A 17,825-nucleotide genomic window follows, 5' to 3' on the forward strand; every position below is an offset into this window, starting at 1 on the left:
TTCTTCACATGCTTTCTGTACTTCTGTCTGTTCACATTCTCAATTTGGAGTATTAAATGTTACCTCTTTATGTTCTTTGAAAGGATTTTTAGTTCTGCTGTTAACAATCGATAATACTGGACAAGCACTTGCCCTTTCTGGATATTATTCATCCAAAACATAAAGGATTTTATTAAATTGTTTTTAAGAATCCTTATGTTTCTGGCTTTCTGTAAGAGTAATTTGAAAACACTATGAAATATGATTAAGAAGTCAAGGAAATGCCTTTTTATTTTCTAAGGAGTTAAATAGTTAAATTAAGTTTAAATCTATTACTTTTGGAGAGAATATTCCCATATAGACTTTTAATGTATTACTGGTAGCCAAAGGTAGAAGAATAAAATGTACTGAAATACATATTTTTAAAGAATATATAAAGTTTCAAGTGGCTTTACATTTTATTTGTGAGCCTAAATTCTTTACATGGTTTTAAATAGTGAATGTATTCTTTTGTAATAGAGACTTACATGAATCCCTGTGATTCATGCAAAATAAATTTTGAAATTTGAAAGAATTGAGCTTGATTTATATAGTTGAGAGGTTACAGACTGACTGCCTTGTTTATTTTGCCAGAACTGTATTTCCATTTGGGATCCAGCATTTAAAAGTAAATAGACTTGGGGGTGCCTGAGTGGCTCAATCGGTAAACTTCTGACTTTGGCTCAGATCATGATCTCACGGTTCTCATAGGTTCAAGCCCCGCGTCGGGCTCTGTGCTGACAGCTCAGAGCCTGGAGCCTGCTTCAAGTTCTGTCTCCCTCTTTCTTTGCCCCTCCCCTGCTCACATGCTCTCTCTTTCAAAAATGAGCAAACTTCAAAAAAAATTAAAAGTAAATAGGTTTCATGTTGTAAAAAAAATAGGTTTTTCAGTGTCATTTTGAAAAATCACATTCTAGTAACTTTGGTCCCACATTTCCATGTAGCAATGATTGGCCAAAGCTAAATAGCAATTGTCCCTTTAGATAGGACATAGGCATGGGGCCCTCCTCTGGTTCCCATCATTTACACTTATACTGGACTACTGCACTCATTATGTTACCTGCCTGGGATTTCAGCCAATATGTTTACCCCCATTTGGTAAGACTCTTAATATTGAATTAAAATAAACTTTTCAGGGGCTCCTGGGAGGCTCAGATGGTTGAATGTCTGACTCTTGATTTTGGCCCAGGTCATGATCTCACAGGATTGTGAGATCAAGCCCTGTGTCAGGCTCTGTGCTCACAGTGCAATGTCTGCCTGGGATCCTCTCTCTCTCCTCTGTCTCTCTGCCCACCCCCATCCCCCCACCCAGGCTTGCTATCCCTCGAAATAAATAAACCTTTAACAAATAAAGAAAAAAACCCTTTTAATCTGGATTTATTATAAAGAATTTGGATTTCTTGCCACCCAAATTTAGCATAATTTCTTCCAATTTTTTTAAAGTTTTTTTTTTAATGTTTTTATTTTATTTTGAGAGAGAGAAAGAGAGACAGACAGAGTGCAAGTGGGAGAGGGGCAAAGAGAGGGATACACAGAATCTGAACTAGGTTCCAGGCTCTGAGCTGTCAGCACAGAGCCCAACGTGGAACTTGAAGTCACAAACCATGAGATTGTGACCTGAGCTGAAGGCGGACGCTTAACCAACTGAGCCACCCAGGCACCCCTCTTCAAGCCTTCTAAAGTGAATGAATATCAACCTTTGATTGGTATAATTTCCAAATAGACAAGAATTGCATTGTATGTACTTTATAGATATAATACAGAAAAATATTATTATAGTTTTTCAATTTGATTTTGTATGCCAATTAAAAAGACATAATATCTTCATTGTAACTTCATAAGCAACATTAAATAATAATTATAGTTCCTCAAATATTCTACCCTGACAGAAAGCTGTTCAGGTATCCAACCACTGAAAATAAAAGCTAAGCTAGATATACTATATAATATAGGTTGTGGTTTTAAGTAGAATCCTTTCCCAATAAATATATAATCCTTTTATAAAATGGAAGGAAAGAGCCTTTTATTAATATGAATTTACTATATGAATTAAATTTACCACATTTATTTTAATAAATAAAAATTATTTATTTATTAAAATTTAATTTTATTAAAAATTAAACTATTGGTTGATATAAATATTTGAAATTAGAGGTTTTTAATAACAGGTTTAGCATCTGATTTATTTCTTTATTTGGTGGCAGAGTAGCAAGAAAATCCTGATTCACAAAGACAAGTTGAAACTTGTAATAATAGATTTTTTAAAATATATCTTTTCTGCTAATTTTATAATTCTTTTTATAATAGGAACTTTATTTTATAAACTTACAGCTTTACACATGTATAATTTTATTAATTTATAGCTTTATAAATTTAAAATTGAGAAATCCCCCCAAAATTTTTTACTCAAGCAAAGTCCAAAAAAAATTAATATGACAACACAAAGGCAAGTATTGCTGGCCACCGATGTATTAAAATTTAGTGAGTGACACATTTAATTAACATAACCTTGAAATGATAAAAATATATACAGGCTCAAATATTCATATCAAGTGTATGCAGAATCTCAGCTCTTATGGAAGATAATAGGAGTCATAGGTTTGCAAAATATTGTTCAATAACCAATTAGCACAAGATAAAAATACTTAGAGGATTAGCGAACATTTTACTTAAAACTAGGATCATTTTTCTTTTCCTTTTTCTTCCTCCTTTCTTACAATATGTTTAATTCTGAAAGAGAAATCTACAACCAGCTAAAGCAGGAAATTATCTTGATGCCTTAGCCATATTTGTGCTCTTTCAGCTAAGAAATCTCAGATGAATGGAGGAATAGGAAATAATGCATTGTGTCCATGGACGTTTATATAGAAGAAAATGAAGATAGAGACCTTAAGGTAGATATTCCAAGCTTTTTGGAATTGCATTGTACAGAAATTGTAAAAATACCTTTTGTTTGGTATTATAACAAATATTTCCCAGCCTCCTGAATAGGTCACTTGGCATAGATAATTAGTTTTTTGGGGGTTTCATTGTTTGTTTACTTGTTCTGTTTTATTTTGCTTTGAGATTTGGTGGTGATGCTGGAGATAACAAGACATCTTGAGATGTTCCTAACCAGATGTACAAATATGAAAATCACTTCACTATGGTGTCTTATAAGGCTGCTTCTTTTTCCTAGTTCTGATTCAAATACCATCAAAAAGTTACATTGGCCTGGCCAGTAGATGCAGTACAGGTTGTTTCAGAGGGCTTCACAGAATATGTGTTAGACATTTTAATTAATTTGCACTGTGAGGTTATGAAATCCAAGGCTTATATCTAACTAGGTCATGTTGCATTTTCATTTCTTAGCACACTACATGGCCAGAATATGTGTTTGGTAAATATTTTTTAAATGAGTCACTGCTACTATTTAATTACCTATCGATTTCATCTGTAGTATGTGAGAACTCAAGAGGTTTGGGGTATACACTAACCATAAGGAAGACAAATGCAAGCTACTCAGGAGGAGGAGGAGTCAAATTTGCAAGGTTTATGCTATACTTAAGCCAGCTACATTATGATGGGTAGCCCTTATTTTACCATTTTTAGACCAGTGCTTGTCATCATCTTAGAAATAAATCTACACAAGCCTCCACATTTGGTAAATGGATAGATTTATTACTATTACTACATCGTTCTATAATCCATATAGTATGAGAAACTATATTCACACAGATGCTTGTAATTTTGTAGTTAAAAGGATGAAAGGTGAAGTTTTAAACAAATTTTAGATAGCGTACTTAGTATACAATTCAAATTTCAAAAATAGCAGGCTGTTGTTGAAACAATTTCTAGGCCCAAGATGGTCCCTCTTCTGCTTCTGTCTAGAGTGCCATGTGAGCAAACTGAAACTGAACTTCTGTACCCCTATAAATGCTCTGCTTGACCAGGAATGCAGTACATCCAGCCCACCAATCCCTAAATGCCAAGCCAACTCTACATCTTCTCACCCTAAACAAGGTTGAATATATGGCCCCAGCCAATCAAATATTTTCTCTTTTTCTCTTCCTTGTTGGTCATTCTTCTCTTGTAAAAGTTTTCTGCCTTCCATCCCTTTTTGCAGTTCTCTGAAATTAGTCGCCTTACCAAGTGTTCAATAGTTTGTATCACCTAAATTGTCTTTAATCATTTTTAACACCGTCAAAATAGTAAGAAGCACTAAATTATCATATGTATGTGAGATCTCAAAATCAAGAGATTATTATGTAAACTAATCACTAATATATGCTTTATGAATTTTCTAAATAGTAACCATGTATTAGTATGTATATATTGTTATTAGTTAATATATAGGCAATAAAACCACTGCAAGGCTCTATCCACCAGTATTCCCCAAATAATAAATATCCTTTTTATATTATATAACACAACTTCTGAAATCAGGACTTTAGAGTCAAGCTTTGTCTCCAATAATATCCCTAAACTACCACTTCCTCTGTGAGGGAAAGGTGAACTGATTCCTTCTTTTGGCATATTGAAGGAGTCAACAAAATGTCCATTGCTTTCTTCTTTGTGCTGTTTGGGCCCTTCTTATCATTATTTATTATACTCACCTCATTGTCCCATTTTACTTCCTTCCTTTACATTCTCTAGCCTGACCTTGACCCTTTTTGACCCCATTTTTCTACACATCCACAAAGGCACAAGTAAAATCCTCCCCCCTACTTCCTTTATGTTAGTTACAACTATAGGTGAACTAAGTATTAACTAGAATGGAAGGAAATTATTACTAATTATTTGCTAATATTATATTAAGGATATTTGTGTTTATATTCATAAGTTATATTGGCCTTTAATTTTCAGTTTTTATAATATCTTTGTCTGGTTTCAGTATCAGAGTAACACCAGCCTCATAAAATGTGTTGGAAAGTATTACCTACTTTTCTGTGTTCTGAAAGATTTTGTGTATGGTTGGTGTTCTTTCATCCCTAAGTGTTTGACAGAATTCATCTCTAAAGCTCTCTAAGCCTGGAGTTTCTTTGTAAAAGGTTGTTAATTAACTTTTGGGGAGATCTAAAGCTATTCAGACTCTTGAAATTTATTGTTATATCAAGGAGTTTGGAATTTCAAGGAGTTTGCCCATTCTGTTTGTTATTGAATTTATTGACATGAAGTTGTTCATAATATTTTTTTACTGTCCTATTAATATCTTTAGGGTCTATGATGGTGTTCCCTCTCTCATTGTTTATGTTAATAATTTGTGGCTTCTTTATTTTTTCTTCTGTATCTATGGATTTATCAATTTTATTGATCTTTCCAAACTATAGCTTTTCACTTGATATATTTTTTATATTGTTTGGCTAATTTCTGTTTCACTGAGTTTCATTCTTATCTTTATTATCTTCTTTTTTATGTTTAGCTTGGGTTTAATTTGCCCTGTTTTGTAGCTCCTTTTACGGAAACTTAGACCACTGATTTTGTCCAAAAAAATTTTGAGAGGAAGAGCTGTGTGACTCCTCTGGCAGAACCACTGCATATATGCTATGACTGCATTCCCTTTTCCCCTCTGCTAATGAGATTGGCAGTGATCCATGCTGGAGAATAGAACATTAGCCAGTCCTCAATTGACATGAATGGGAGGGAGAAGTAACCTTTATTGTCAAAAGATTTGTTTGTTGTTGGTAACCACTGGGATAATCTAATCCAGAGTTTCTCAATGTCAATAATGGGATATTGATATGATATGATATTAATAATTCTCCATGTTAATAATGGGATAGTATAATTCTTTGATGTTGGGGGCTGTCCAGTGAATTGAAGGATTTTTTTTTTATTAGCATCCCTGATCTCTACCCACTTCATACCAGAAGTGCCCTCTTTCCCATTGTGACAAATATAATGGTCTCCAGACATTGTCAAATGTCTTCTAGAAGGCAAAACTCCCTCCCCGCCCCAGCTGAGAGCCACTTGGCTGATTCATGTACAACTACACATATAGAAGTAACAAAGTAAAAATGGAGCTCTATGTCACACTATACACTAAAATCAATTCTAGTGGATTGAAGGCATACAGATGAGAGACAAAGCTATTAAACAGGAGATAATATGTAAAATATCTTTATTTCTTCAGGTATGCGAAGATTTCCTTAAAAAGACATGAAAAATGTAATAAAATAAACAACTAATAAATTTGCCTATATTTAAAAATGTTCATGAAAACACACCTTAAAGAGAGTGAAAACATCAGCCACAGAGTTTGAGAAAATATTTGCAACACATAAAACCAATAAATAATTAATATTCAGAATATATATATATATATATATATATATATATATATATATATATTCTTCCAAACCACTATTTACAAACTGGAAAAATGTTTCTGCAGTTGACGTCAAAAGATTATGGCTTATGTTTTCTTTTATGAATTTTATGGTTTCAGATTTTATATTTAGGTCTGTAATCCATTTTGAGTTTATTTTTGTGTATGGTATAAGAAAGTGGTTCAGTTTAATTCTTTTGCATATAGCTGTCCAGTTTTCCCAGCACCATTTGTTGAAGAGACTGTCTTTTTTCCCATTGTGTATTCTTGCCTCCTTTGTCATAAATTAATTAATCATACATGCGTGGGTTTATTTCTGGACTCTCTGTTCTCTTAATCTATGTGTCTATTTTTGTGCCAGTACTATACCATTTTTATTACTCAGCTTTGAAGTATAGCTTGAAATCTGAGATCATGATACCTCCAGTTTTGTTCTTTTTCAAGATAGCTTTGGCTATTTAAGGTCTCTCGTGACTCCATACAAATTTTAGAATTATTTATTTTAGTTTTGTGAAATATGCTTTTGGTTGTCAATAGGGATGGTAATAAATCTGGAGATTGCTTTGGATTTTATGGAGATTTTAACAATATTGGTTCTCCCAATCCATGAGCATGGAATGTTTTTCCATTTATTTGTGTCATTTTCAATTTCCTTCACCAGTGTTTTATAGTTTTTAGAGTACAGGTTTTCACCGCCTTGGTTAAGTTTATTCCTAGGTATTTTATTCTTTTTGCTAGAATTGTAAATCGGATTGTTTTCTCAATTTCTCTTTGCTACTTCATTATTAGTGTATAGAAATGCTACAGATTTCTCTATGTTAATTTTTCTAGATGTGTCTCCTGAGGCAAGGGAAACAAAAGCAAAATTAAACCATTTGGACTACATCAAAATAAAAAGCTTTTGCACGATGAAGGAAATCATCAATAAAACAAAAGACAACCCACTGAGTGGTAGAAGATATTTGCAACTAACATGTCTGGTAAAGTGTTAATATCCAAAATATATAAAGAATTTATACAACTCAGGGTTCCTGGGTGGCTCAATTGGTTGAGTGTCCAACTTCAGCACAGGTCATGATCTCACAGTTCATAGGTTCGAGCCCTGCATGAGTCTTGCTGCTGTCACCATGGAGCCTGCTTGGAATCCTCTGTCCCCCCTCTGTCTGCCCCTCCCCCATTCATGCTGGCTCTCTCTCTCTCTCTCTCTCTCTCTCTCTCTCAAAAATAAATAAGCATTTTTTTAAAAAAAGAATTTATACAACTCAACAGTAAGAAAACCCAAATAGTCCAATTAAAAAATGAGCAGAGGACATGAAAAGACATTTTTCCAAAGAAGACACACACATGGTCAAGAGACACACAAAAGGATATTCAACATCACTCAGGTATTCAACATCTCAAAGAAATGCAAATCAAAACAATGAGCTATCACCTCACACCTGTCAGAATGGCTAGAATAAAAAATACTAGAAATAACAAGTGTTGGCAAGGATGTAGAGAAAAAAGAACCCTCATGCATTATTGATGGGAATACAAACTGGTGCAGCCATTGTGGAAAACAGTGTGAAGATTCCTCAAAAAATTAAAAATAGAATTACCATATGATCCACCAATTCTGTGCTGGGTATTTACCCAAAGAATATTAAAAGAGTAATATGAAAAGATATATGCACCCCTATGTTTATTGTAGCATTATTTATAATAGCCAAGATATAAAAGAAACCTAAATGTCCATTGACAGATGAATGGATAAAGAAAATGTGAGGAATTAATATATATATATATATGTATATATATATATATATGTGTGTGTGTGTGTGTGTGTATATATATAAAACATATTTTATATTTTTATATGTAATTATATATTTTACATATAATTATATATAATTTATAATATAACATATGATATATAAAATGTAAATATATATAATATATAATTTACATTATATATAGTATATAATTTACATTATATATTATATATATTTATATTTATTTTATATATATATATACCATAAGGAGAAATCTTGCTATTTACAAGGAAAGATCTAGAGGGTATAATGCTAAGTGAAATAAGTCAGAGAGAAAGAAATACCAAATGATTTCATTAATATATGGAATTTAAGAAACAAGGAAAGAAAAAAAAGCCACAAACAAAAAAAACACTCTTTAATATAGAAAACAAATTGGTGTTGTCAGAGTGGAGGTAGGTGTGGAGAAGGTTGAAATAAGTGAAGGGGATGAAGAGTACACTTATCGCAATAAGCACTGACTATAGAATTGTTGAATCATATTGTATATTTGAATCTAATATAACACTGTATGTTAATTATACTTGAATTAAAAAGAAACAAGAAAAAGTTTGAACTACTCAATAGAAAAATGGACAAAATAACAAGTAATTTTACAAAAGAAGAATTTTGTATGAGTACAAGGCACTTACCAAGTTGTGAAATGCTAAATCTCATTACTAATCAAAAAGATGTAAATTAAAACCACAGTTGAGATAGATCATATGCATAAGATTTTAAAAGTCTTAATATCTGACAGTATCAGATTTAGCAGAATGTGAAGCAACAGAGTTCTCATCCTCTCTTGTAGGTGTGCAAATTGAAGCAGTCACTTTATTTTTTTAAGGGTAGAATGTATCTTAGTATTTAATAAGATATTACCCTAGCAGTATTTTTTTCTTTTTAAATTTTTATTTAAATTCTAGTTAGCATACATTGAAATATTGGTTTTAGGAGTAGAATTCAGTGATTCCTAACTTGCACACAATACCCAGTGCTCATCATAACAAGGAACAAACAATTTGTAGTCATCATCAATAGACATTCAGACTGTTCATACATGCGATTTATTCTCTTCCTGGGTGTATGCTTAAATTGTACCAACCCTTTGAAGTTATGTGTGACTATGTGACCAGTATCATTTCGAAGTGGGAGGCTTTAAAACCTGTGAGTGAGTGATCAAGTTTTTTCCCCCTCTTCCATGGCTACTTCCTTCGCTGAAGGAAGGTGATGTGAAAGAAACTCTCCTTACTCAACCCCCATCTAAGATGAAAATGTAACACCAATAACATACACTTTGATGTTTAAGCCACTAAGATTTTGGAGGTTGTACTAGTCCATTATGATTGCTCTAGTATCACCAAGTAGTGTTGAACATGCTTGTATTTATTAGCCAGCAATTCTAATAGTTGGCATTTATCCTATTGATTCTGTACACAAAGAAGCCATTTAGAAAAATTCTTTAAAGGGGCACTTGAGTGGCTCTGTCAGTTAAGGGTCCACTCTTGGACTTGGTTTTGGCTCACGTCAGGATCTCACAGTTTGTGTATTTGAGCTCCAGCGCTGACAGTGAGAAACCTGCTTGGGATTGTCCCTCTCTCCCTCCCTCTCTCTGTCCCTCCCCCACTCACGTTCTCTCTCTCTCTCTCTCCCAAAATAAATAAATAAACCTAAAAAAAAAGAACAGTGCTTTAAAGAACATCGCAGTAGTAGCAAAAAAGTGGAAAAAAATGGAATATCTATCAGCTATAAAAGAAGAAACTATAGTATATTCATACTGTGAACTCCTATAGAGACGAGAAAATTAATGAAACACATATAGCCAAATTCATCAACATAGATAAATCTCAAAGTATATTGGTTAGTATAAGAAGCAAGTCAGAATAGATATAGTTAAGATTTCATTTGTGTTGAATGTAGCATGAAGAGTTCATGGAAGTTATGTATTGTATTAGAACTTGTGCATAGATTGTAAAAATATAAAGATAACCTATGAAATGTTTAATACAAAATTCAGGATACTGGTTTTTCTCTGGGTAGAGGGTAAGGAGGTACAATAGAGGAATTTAACTGGTAATAGTCTATTTCTTTTTTTATTTTATTTTATTCTTTAACGTTTATTTATTTTTGAGAGAGAGAGACAGAGTGCAAACAGGGGAAAGGTAGAGAGAGAGGAAGACACAGAATCCGAAGCAGGCTCCAGGCTCTGAGCTGTCACCACAGAGCCCAATGCGGAGCTCAAGCCCATGAAGTGCAAGATCATGACCTGAGCCAAAGTTGGATGCTCAATTGATTGAGCCACCCAGGTACCCCTAATATTCTATTTCTTAACATGGGGGGGTATAAATATGGGTGTTCATGTTGTTATTGCATTGTAACCTGTACTTATACATTTTATATACTCTTCTTCATGTATTTTATATTTCACAGACAAAACTATTTTGAAGTCCTCAGTAATAATCCTGACACACGAGGACCCATAAAATAGGTTGAATCATACTTTGATAAGTGACTTATATAACTCCTTAAGAAAAGTCTGATTTTGTTGTCCAAGGACACTTGACGATGAATTGATTATATCCTAATTCTGTTTTGACTTTCGCAAGGTGTTGGGAAATTCACTTATTAGCTCCATTTCCATTTTTATATTTATAGAATAGCAGTAATATACCAGCTTATTTGAAGATTAATGTTTGCAAAATACCTTATACCTTCAATATAGTTCCATATACTATATTAAAATAATATATTAAAAATACACCTTAGCTTCTGACTAATGGAAATTCTCTGACGAATAATGGATATATTGGCAATCTAGATCATCACTGGCCTGGTTGTAGTGATGATAAGAAACATTTAGCTTAATGGAAGAGATAAAAAATGATAGCAATTAGATAGATTTTTGAAAGCTGAAAGTTTAAACACATACCAAACTATGAAAACACTTTAATAGTGCTTTTTGCATGGTAGAAAAATTTTTCAGGGACATACAAATCCATAGGAAGAGTGTTTTCAACAAAGTACCAAAAGGCAACCTTCCTACTTAGGATGTTAGCGCTGAATGTTAAAATGCCGTGCTGCTGATTTTGGTTTTAACTCTTGAAGATGACAGGTAACCAACCATACAACATTAGTTTTTCAAATGGTCATGAAAAAAAATATTGTCACTGCCAGAATCACAGATAAATTACCAGCTGTCCTTTTTTTAGAAGTGTATGAGGTCCAGTACAGTGCTTTCTTCAAAGGCAGGTCATTAAAGAGAGGAGATTGAATCAGGCATGAATGAAATAGGGGTTAGAGGACTGACTCCAGTATGGGTGACCACAGGTATAACGTCTAAGGCAACAAGACAATATCATGTAGGATCTGATTTAGAAAGCATACCTATGGGATGTGATGTGATGGATGCAGGCCCTCTGGTAGTAGTACCTAGAACATGGCCATAAAGTAATAGGGCCCTGTCTCTACAAAGAGAAGTTACAGATGAGGACAGAGTAGGCTGAAAAGCAAAATAGGGCTTGCTAGCAGGGAGGTAGAATGTAAATCTGAACACAAATTAGGCTAATAATCACAAATAAAAGATATACAAATTAGCTATTTGTTCCAGGAGGTTCACACTAAGAACATTATATTTTCATTTAGCTATGAATGGAAATTTGAATTGTGGCCAGACTTACATGATTCCCAACTTTGTATTGCACAGGGTTAAATTTTCAAGGTGAAGAATTTCTGTACCTGCAATTGGCCAGACCAAAGAGGAAAGGACTGGTTATAAAAGCCATCCTGTTTGCTATGCTACTTTTATAGATAGTGAAAACTTTTTATTTAATATAATCAAACTTTATGGAAAAATAGAATTCATGGGACTACTTCTAACCTATATTTCAGAATTGTGATGGGTATTTTCTATTTTCCCTTCTAGTTTCACTCCTTCAGAATCTTCTCTGTACCCCCAAAGGCTGACATCTAGGGGTTGCCTCAAGAGATGACCTGTCCTCTGACTACTGGATGGAAGTCCAATAGGAAGCTTCTGCAATAGGTTAGAGGGCAGGAAGAGAATGAGATGGGGTATTCATTCCCTATATTAGCTAGTCTTCAAAGGTAAACCCCAACAATTCCTTCCTTGTATATATATATCACTCTTGCTATCAAGAGTTGGAGACTATTTCTGTTCTCCTTGAATCTGTGCTGGCCCTTGACTAGCTTCTACAAATAGAATGTAGCAAAAGGGCAATTTGAGACTTCCAAACTCAGACCAAAGAGAACTGGAAGCTTCTATTTGCTGCCTCCTGGAATTTAGCCACCATGGTATGAGAAGCCCAGGATAGACAGAAGCCCAAGATAGATGGAAGAATCACAAAAATGAGAATCAAGCACTCTAGCTATATCAGGCACTTATTGACAGCCATCTGAGTGAGTCATTGTGGTAGCTAGTCACCAATATGGCACCCAATGAAGGTTGTTTCCCAAGCTTTGGGATAGTTTGTTTTGCAATAATAGATAGCCAAAACAGAAATTGGTACCTAGGGAGTAATGTGCTGCTGTAACAAAAACCTTAAACATGTGGCATTGGCTTTGGGATAAGGGATCTCACAGAGGTAATGAATGGAGGCCTGTAAGACAGTGAAGAAATTGTTGAGCCTGGGGCAAAGGTGAGTTTCTGCCCTATTATGTAGAGGGAGAATGTTTGACAATGCTGTAATTTTTGGTAACATGAGAGATAGAAAATATATCTAACAACCTTGTGTATTTGGCTCAGAAGGTTTCCAAACAAAGTTAAGAGTCTACTGGTTTCTTTAGGTGTATATGACCATTAATAGGGTGAAATGACTTGAGAAGAAACCATTTAACTCGTAAGCAGTATCTAGAATACAAGTCAGCAACACATTTTCTGAAATGGGCCAGATAGTAAATATTTTAGGCTTTTCAGGTTGTATGTTGTCTGTAGCAACTACTCAACTCTGTACTTGTAGCATGAAAGTGGACACAGACAATCTGTAAGTGATTCGATGTGACTGTGCTCCAATAAAAAAAGAAAATTGACTGACAAAAGCAGGTGACAGCCTGTATTTGACCTGTGGGCCATAGTTGACCAACCTCTGACCCAGAAAAAACATTTTCAAATAAGGATTTGGTGAGTTGGAACATAAGTTATTCTCCTATTTATCTCTTCCAGCCCATATGAGATTTTCAGAGTAAATTAATACCTGGGGGCAAAGATAAAATCCAGAGTGCTGCCACATTATGAAGATCAGTTCAATAATGCAGTTGAAAGACTGTTTAACCTTCATAAAGATTAAGGATTTGTCCCTTAGACCCTGTCAGCTAGACAATGGGATTTTTAAAAATCTTAAGGGGCTTGCCTTGTTGACCTTCTTTCTCGCTAGACAGTAAAGTTTTTTTGCCTTGTAGGCCCATTCAGCTAGAAAAAAAAAAGATTTCAAGAATCTTAAAGGCATTGTCCTTACAGCGTCCTGATTCTGAGCCCTAAGTAGAGAGGAGTGTGTCTTTAAAATCTGTCATAAAATAAGGTATAGGTACATAGGAAGTCCAAACATTTTAACAGAAATTTTAAGAGCGTGGACTAAAAGGGACTGAGGTAGTACAAAATGAAAAAGGTCTCAGGTGTTAGTAATTTCCTATGAATAGGACACAAGCTAAGAAAATTACTCAGCAGCAAACGCATTCTACTTCTTATAGAAAAGTAACAATAACAGAGCAGGCAGAGCCATGAAGAACCATTCTCAGGGAGTATAGACCTAATCAAGAAACATGGTATATCCCTGGAGACAGAGGCAATGGTAACATGTCCTGCTAGATTTCAGAATTGTTTTGGGCCAGTAACTGCTGTTATTTCAGTTTTACACTTTTAGAGTGAAGGTTTCTATTGTGCCTGCCATGTGTTTTCCTCATTATTGTATGTTAGGTGTGCATGGGACAGATAATTATTGTGTTAGTGTTTCATTTTTTAGTTTTCAGGTGCTCCTGAGGAGCTTGAGGACTCTGTCTCATCTATATCTGGCTCTGATATAGGTGATAAGAGTTTTTGATATGAGCTGATGCCATAAGGGGATGGAAACTTGTAGGGTAATTGGGAGGTGTTAAGTGTACTTTGTACATGAATTGTTATAGCCAGAAGGCAGAGGCTGGAGTGCCTTTCCAAATTCCTCCTCCCTTTCTATATGCATGTTACTCCTAATTCAAGTGGTGGAGTTTATTGCCCCTTTCCTTGAATATGGACTGCCCTTGTAACTAACTTTGATCAATCAAATGGCCATGAAATTGGTGAAATTACTGATTTGGGACCTAAGAGCCCAGGCTTTAAGAAGATTGGTGATATGGCAGATCTGAGATGAGCTACTCAGATCCTACGTTAGAGAAGAACTTCTTGTTCAGCAGTGAGGAATGAAGACAACAGAGAGACATTAAGTGTCGGTTCCTTCAGCATCTGCCTCAGCTAAAGAGACCCACCTCACCTCAGGTCATGCCTTTCCTGAAGACTAAGCAAAGGGATGTTATAAAAGGTCTGGACATTTTGCCTGATATGCAACAGATTTGCAGGTTAACCAACTGCATCACAGTTGGACTTCTTCCTTTGCCTAATCCTGCTTCTTCCACATTTCCCCCTCTCAGGTGTTGATCAATAATAAATATTCTGCACCCCAAAATTCTCAGAATCTTCTTCTGGAGAATCCAACCTATGACATATAGGTTCTACTATTTGACCCTTAGAATCTGGTAGCCTATGCTGTGAAAAGCTATATCCAAATCGAAAGGCCAGGTGGAAAACACTCTGGTGGATGAATCCAGCTGAGTGTCTTGTTAATAGCCACTATCAAATGGAAACTATGTGAATGAGCCACCTTGGACCTTCCAACCCTGTTGAACTCTAAATGACTGTTGGACTTCCTGGCATCATGTGGATTAGAAGAACCACACAGTGAAGCCATGGAAATATGAACAATAGTAAAATAGTTGTTTTAAACCACTAAGTTTTGGGGTGTTGTGTTATGCATCAATAGTTAATTGAAACATTCCCCAGCTCTCTCCATCCAAGTTGTGCTTCCCAACTAAGGGCCACATCTCTCTGGCAAATTTTCCCTGCAGCTACATCCTCTGGATTCTGTTAACTGGTAACATGTTCCCCATCTTGGTACCCCAAGATTATTGTGCATTTATTGTGAAGCTCATTATTCTTTTGTCTTATTTCCTATAAAAAGGGAAAATATCTCCCAAATTTTATAAAATCAAGGAGACATGATTTCTAAATATAGGAGATTTAGGGGAGCCTGGATGGCTTAGTTGGTAGAACATGTGACTCCATTTGGGGATTGTGAGTTCGAGCTCCACATTGAGAATAGAGATTACTTTAATTATTATTATTATTTTTTAATACAGGAGGTTTAAGCAGAAATCTTCTAACTCTTTCTCCTGCTTTCTTGCAAATTCATCTTATCTCTGGAAAGAAGTATGTTGGTGTACCTCTGCTATTAAAAATAGGCTAGAGGTAAGGTCTATTAATCTTGTTTTCTTTCCGTAAAAGGAAAAGCAAATGTTAAATGTCTTATCAAAAGGTTTTAGTCCTCAAGTAAGACATATTCCTTGGGTTCTGCCATAACCAGTAGGGTTTGACAGTCTGATGTGCTTTGAATAGACTTTCAAAAATGTGGCCTTAAACAAAAGCAACTAATGTTTAATGGTGGCTTTTTAGGGAACTTGTTAGGTGAATAAGTTTGGAGAAGGAAAGCCTTTTAAAGATTTTTCTATTTATTTATTTATTATTTATTTTATTTATTTATTTATTTATTTATTTATTTATTTTTAAGTAAACTCTACCCATGAGGTAGGGCTCAAACTCATGACCCCAAGATCAAGACTTGCATGCTCCACTGACTGAGCCAGCTAGACACTCCTCTCTCTATATATTTTTTTTCTTTTTTTAAATTTTTTAATGTTTATTTATTTTTGAGAGAGAGAGATTGAGCATGAGCGGAGCAGAAAGAGAGGGAGACAGAGAATTCCAAGGAGGCTCCAGGCTCTGAGCTGTCAGCACAGAGCCCAATGTAGGGCTCTAACTCAGGAACTGTGAGATCATGACCTGAGCTGAAATCAGATACTTAACCGATTGAGTCACCCAGGCACCCCGCTCCTCAATATATTTTTAAATTGTTTTATAAAATAAATAAAAATTTTGCTATCTTATATTTAGTCTCCCACCCTTTATTAACAAGCCAAGATCAAGTTAGTCTTCTAATTGTTACACTAAACTGAGTATTACCAGTTTGGTAAATAAATTGCTGGTAAATTATCTACTGTAAATGGCACATCATTATATTTGTGCCACCTAACGCTAGGCATTTTGTAAACTTTTGAGTATCTTTGGTAATGTGTGACTCAGATTTTTTAAGTTAATGTTGGGCTTAACCCTTTATCCAAGTTTACCCAGAACAGACTCAGTTTATGCCCACTGTCTCATTATGACTGTTATCATTACTATTGCTCTTTCTTATTCACAGAACTGTACTTTGGACAATACATTTTCTGGTTTTCTTACCTCAAGTGGTGGTTATATCTAAGACAAAACTATTCATACTTAGAAAATAGTAGTAGAAATGTTTAAATATTTTAAAGGCTGGGTTTTTGTTGTTTTTGCCAAATAACAGGCCAATGTCTTTAAATGAACGTGAGATCTTTAAAAAAGTTAACATGAATTTTTAAAAGAATCTATAAAACTTTAGACTTAATTGGTTGAAAATACACTTTCTCAAGTTGAGATAAGCTTAATATTAAAATTATGTTCCATAAACTGACTTTTATAATTTTTGTCTATGGAATGTTTTCCTAGTACTTGAAGAAAACAAATGAGGTTTGAAACCACAAAGTACATTAAGGGTTTTCTTGATCAGTAGTTACATAAATTAGAGGGAATGTCAGTTTTATATTAATATTTAATAATAAGTTGATTAAATTTTGATTGAAAGCCTGTTTGTTTACATATTATGTAAATTGATTTTGAAATAAAGTTTATAGATTTAGATGATGTTTACATTATTTCAGTTTCTAAGTTTACATATGCCACATAAATTTCGGTGCCTAAATGACAACCCCTAAATAAGTTTCAATTTGGAAAAAAATAGCAAAATAGTAGAATTAGTGAGTAGGAAGTTTTTCAAAATTAAATTTCAACCTTTTTTTCCCCATTAGCTTCATTCTCTTATAACTTAAAATGAAAAAGATCATATATGCCTACATGCAAAGAAATCTCTAAGATGGTTGTTCTCCCTTTTGAAATTGTATTTACTAGCACTACCCTTACTCACATCTATCTTTGATCTTTGCTTTGTGAGTCTTATCCGTGTGAGCTGTACCATTCAGTCTTCCTTACCTTGCATATCAGGTATGAGATTGGTGTCCAAAATATACAAATATAGAAAATATACAAATTTTTCAAGCTCAAACAAAAGAGAAAAAATAACCTGTTTGAAAAATGAACAAAAGATTTGCATCCTTCACCAAAGGATATATACAGTGGCAAAGAAGCATATGAAAAGATGCTCCATTCACATGTTATCAGAGTAATACAAATTAAAAGAACAATAAGGTACCAGTACACATTTATTAGAATGGCCAAAATCCAGAATACTGACAACACCAAACACTATGAAGATGGAGCAACAGAAACTCTCGTTCATTGCTGGTGGGAATGCAAA

The 17,825-nt window shown here is 34.3% G+C and overlaps 1 long non-coding RNA gene across 2 annotated transcripts in view; it reads left to right on the top strand.

Moving 5' to 3' along the window:
* LOC131517036 (uncharacterized) overlaps nt 1–17,825 on the top strand; it is a 57,257-nt gene that overhangs the window by 12,826 nt on the left and 26,606 nt on the right. For both annotated transcript variants that reach the window (XR_009264349.1, XR_009264348.1), the window contains exons 3-4: nt 7,157–7,305; nt 15,514–15,622. This is a non-coding gene — a long non-coding RNA (uncharacterized LOC131517036). The remainder of the gene's footprint in view (nt 1–7,156; nt 7,306–15,513; nt 15,623–17,825) is intronic.

Source organism: Neofelis nebulosa, chromosome 7 (assembly GCF_028018385.1).
Source record: "Neofelis nebulosa isolate mNeoNeb1 chromosome 7, mNeoNeb1.pri, whole genome shotgun sequence".
Taxonomy (NCBI): Eukaryota; Metazoa; Chordata; class Mammalia; order Carnivora; family Felidae; genus Neofelis; species Neofelis nebulosa.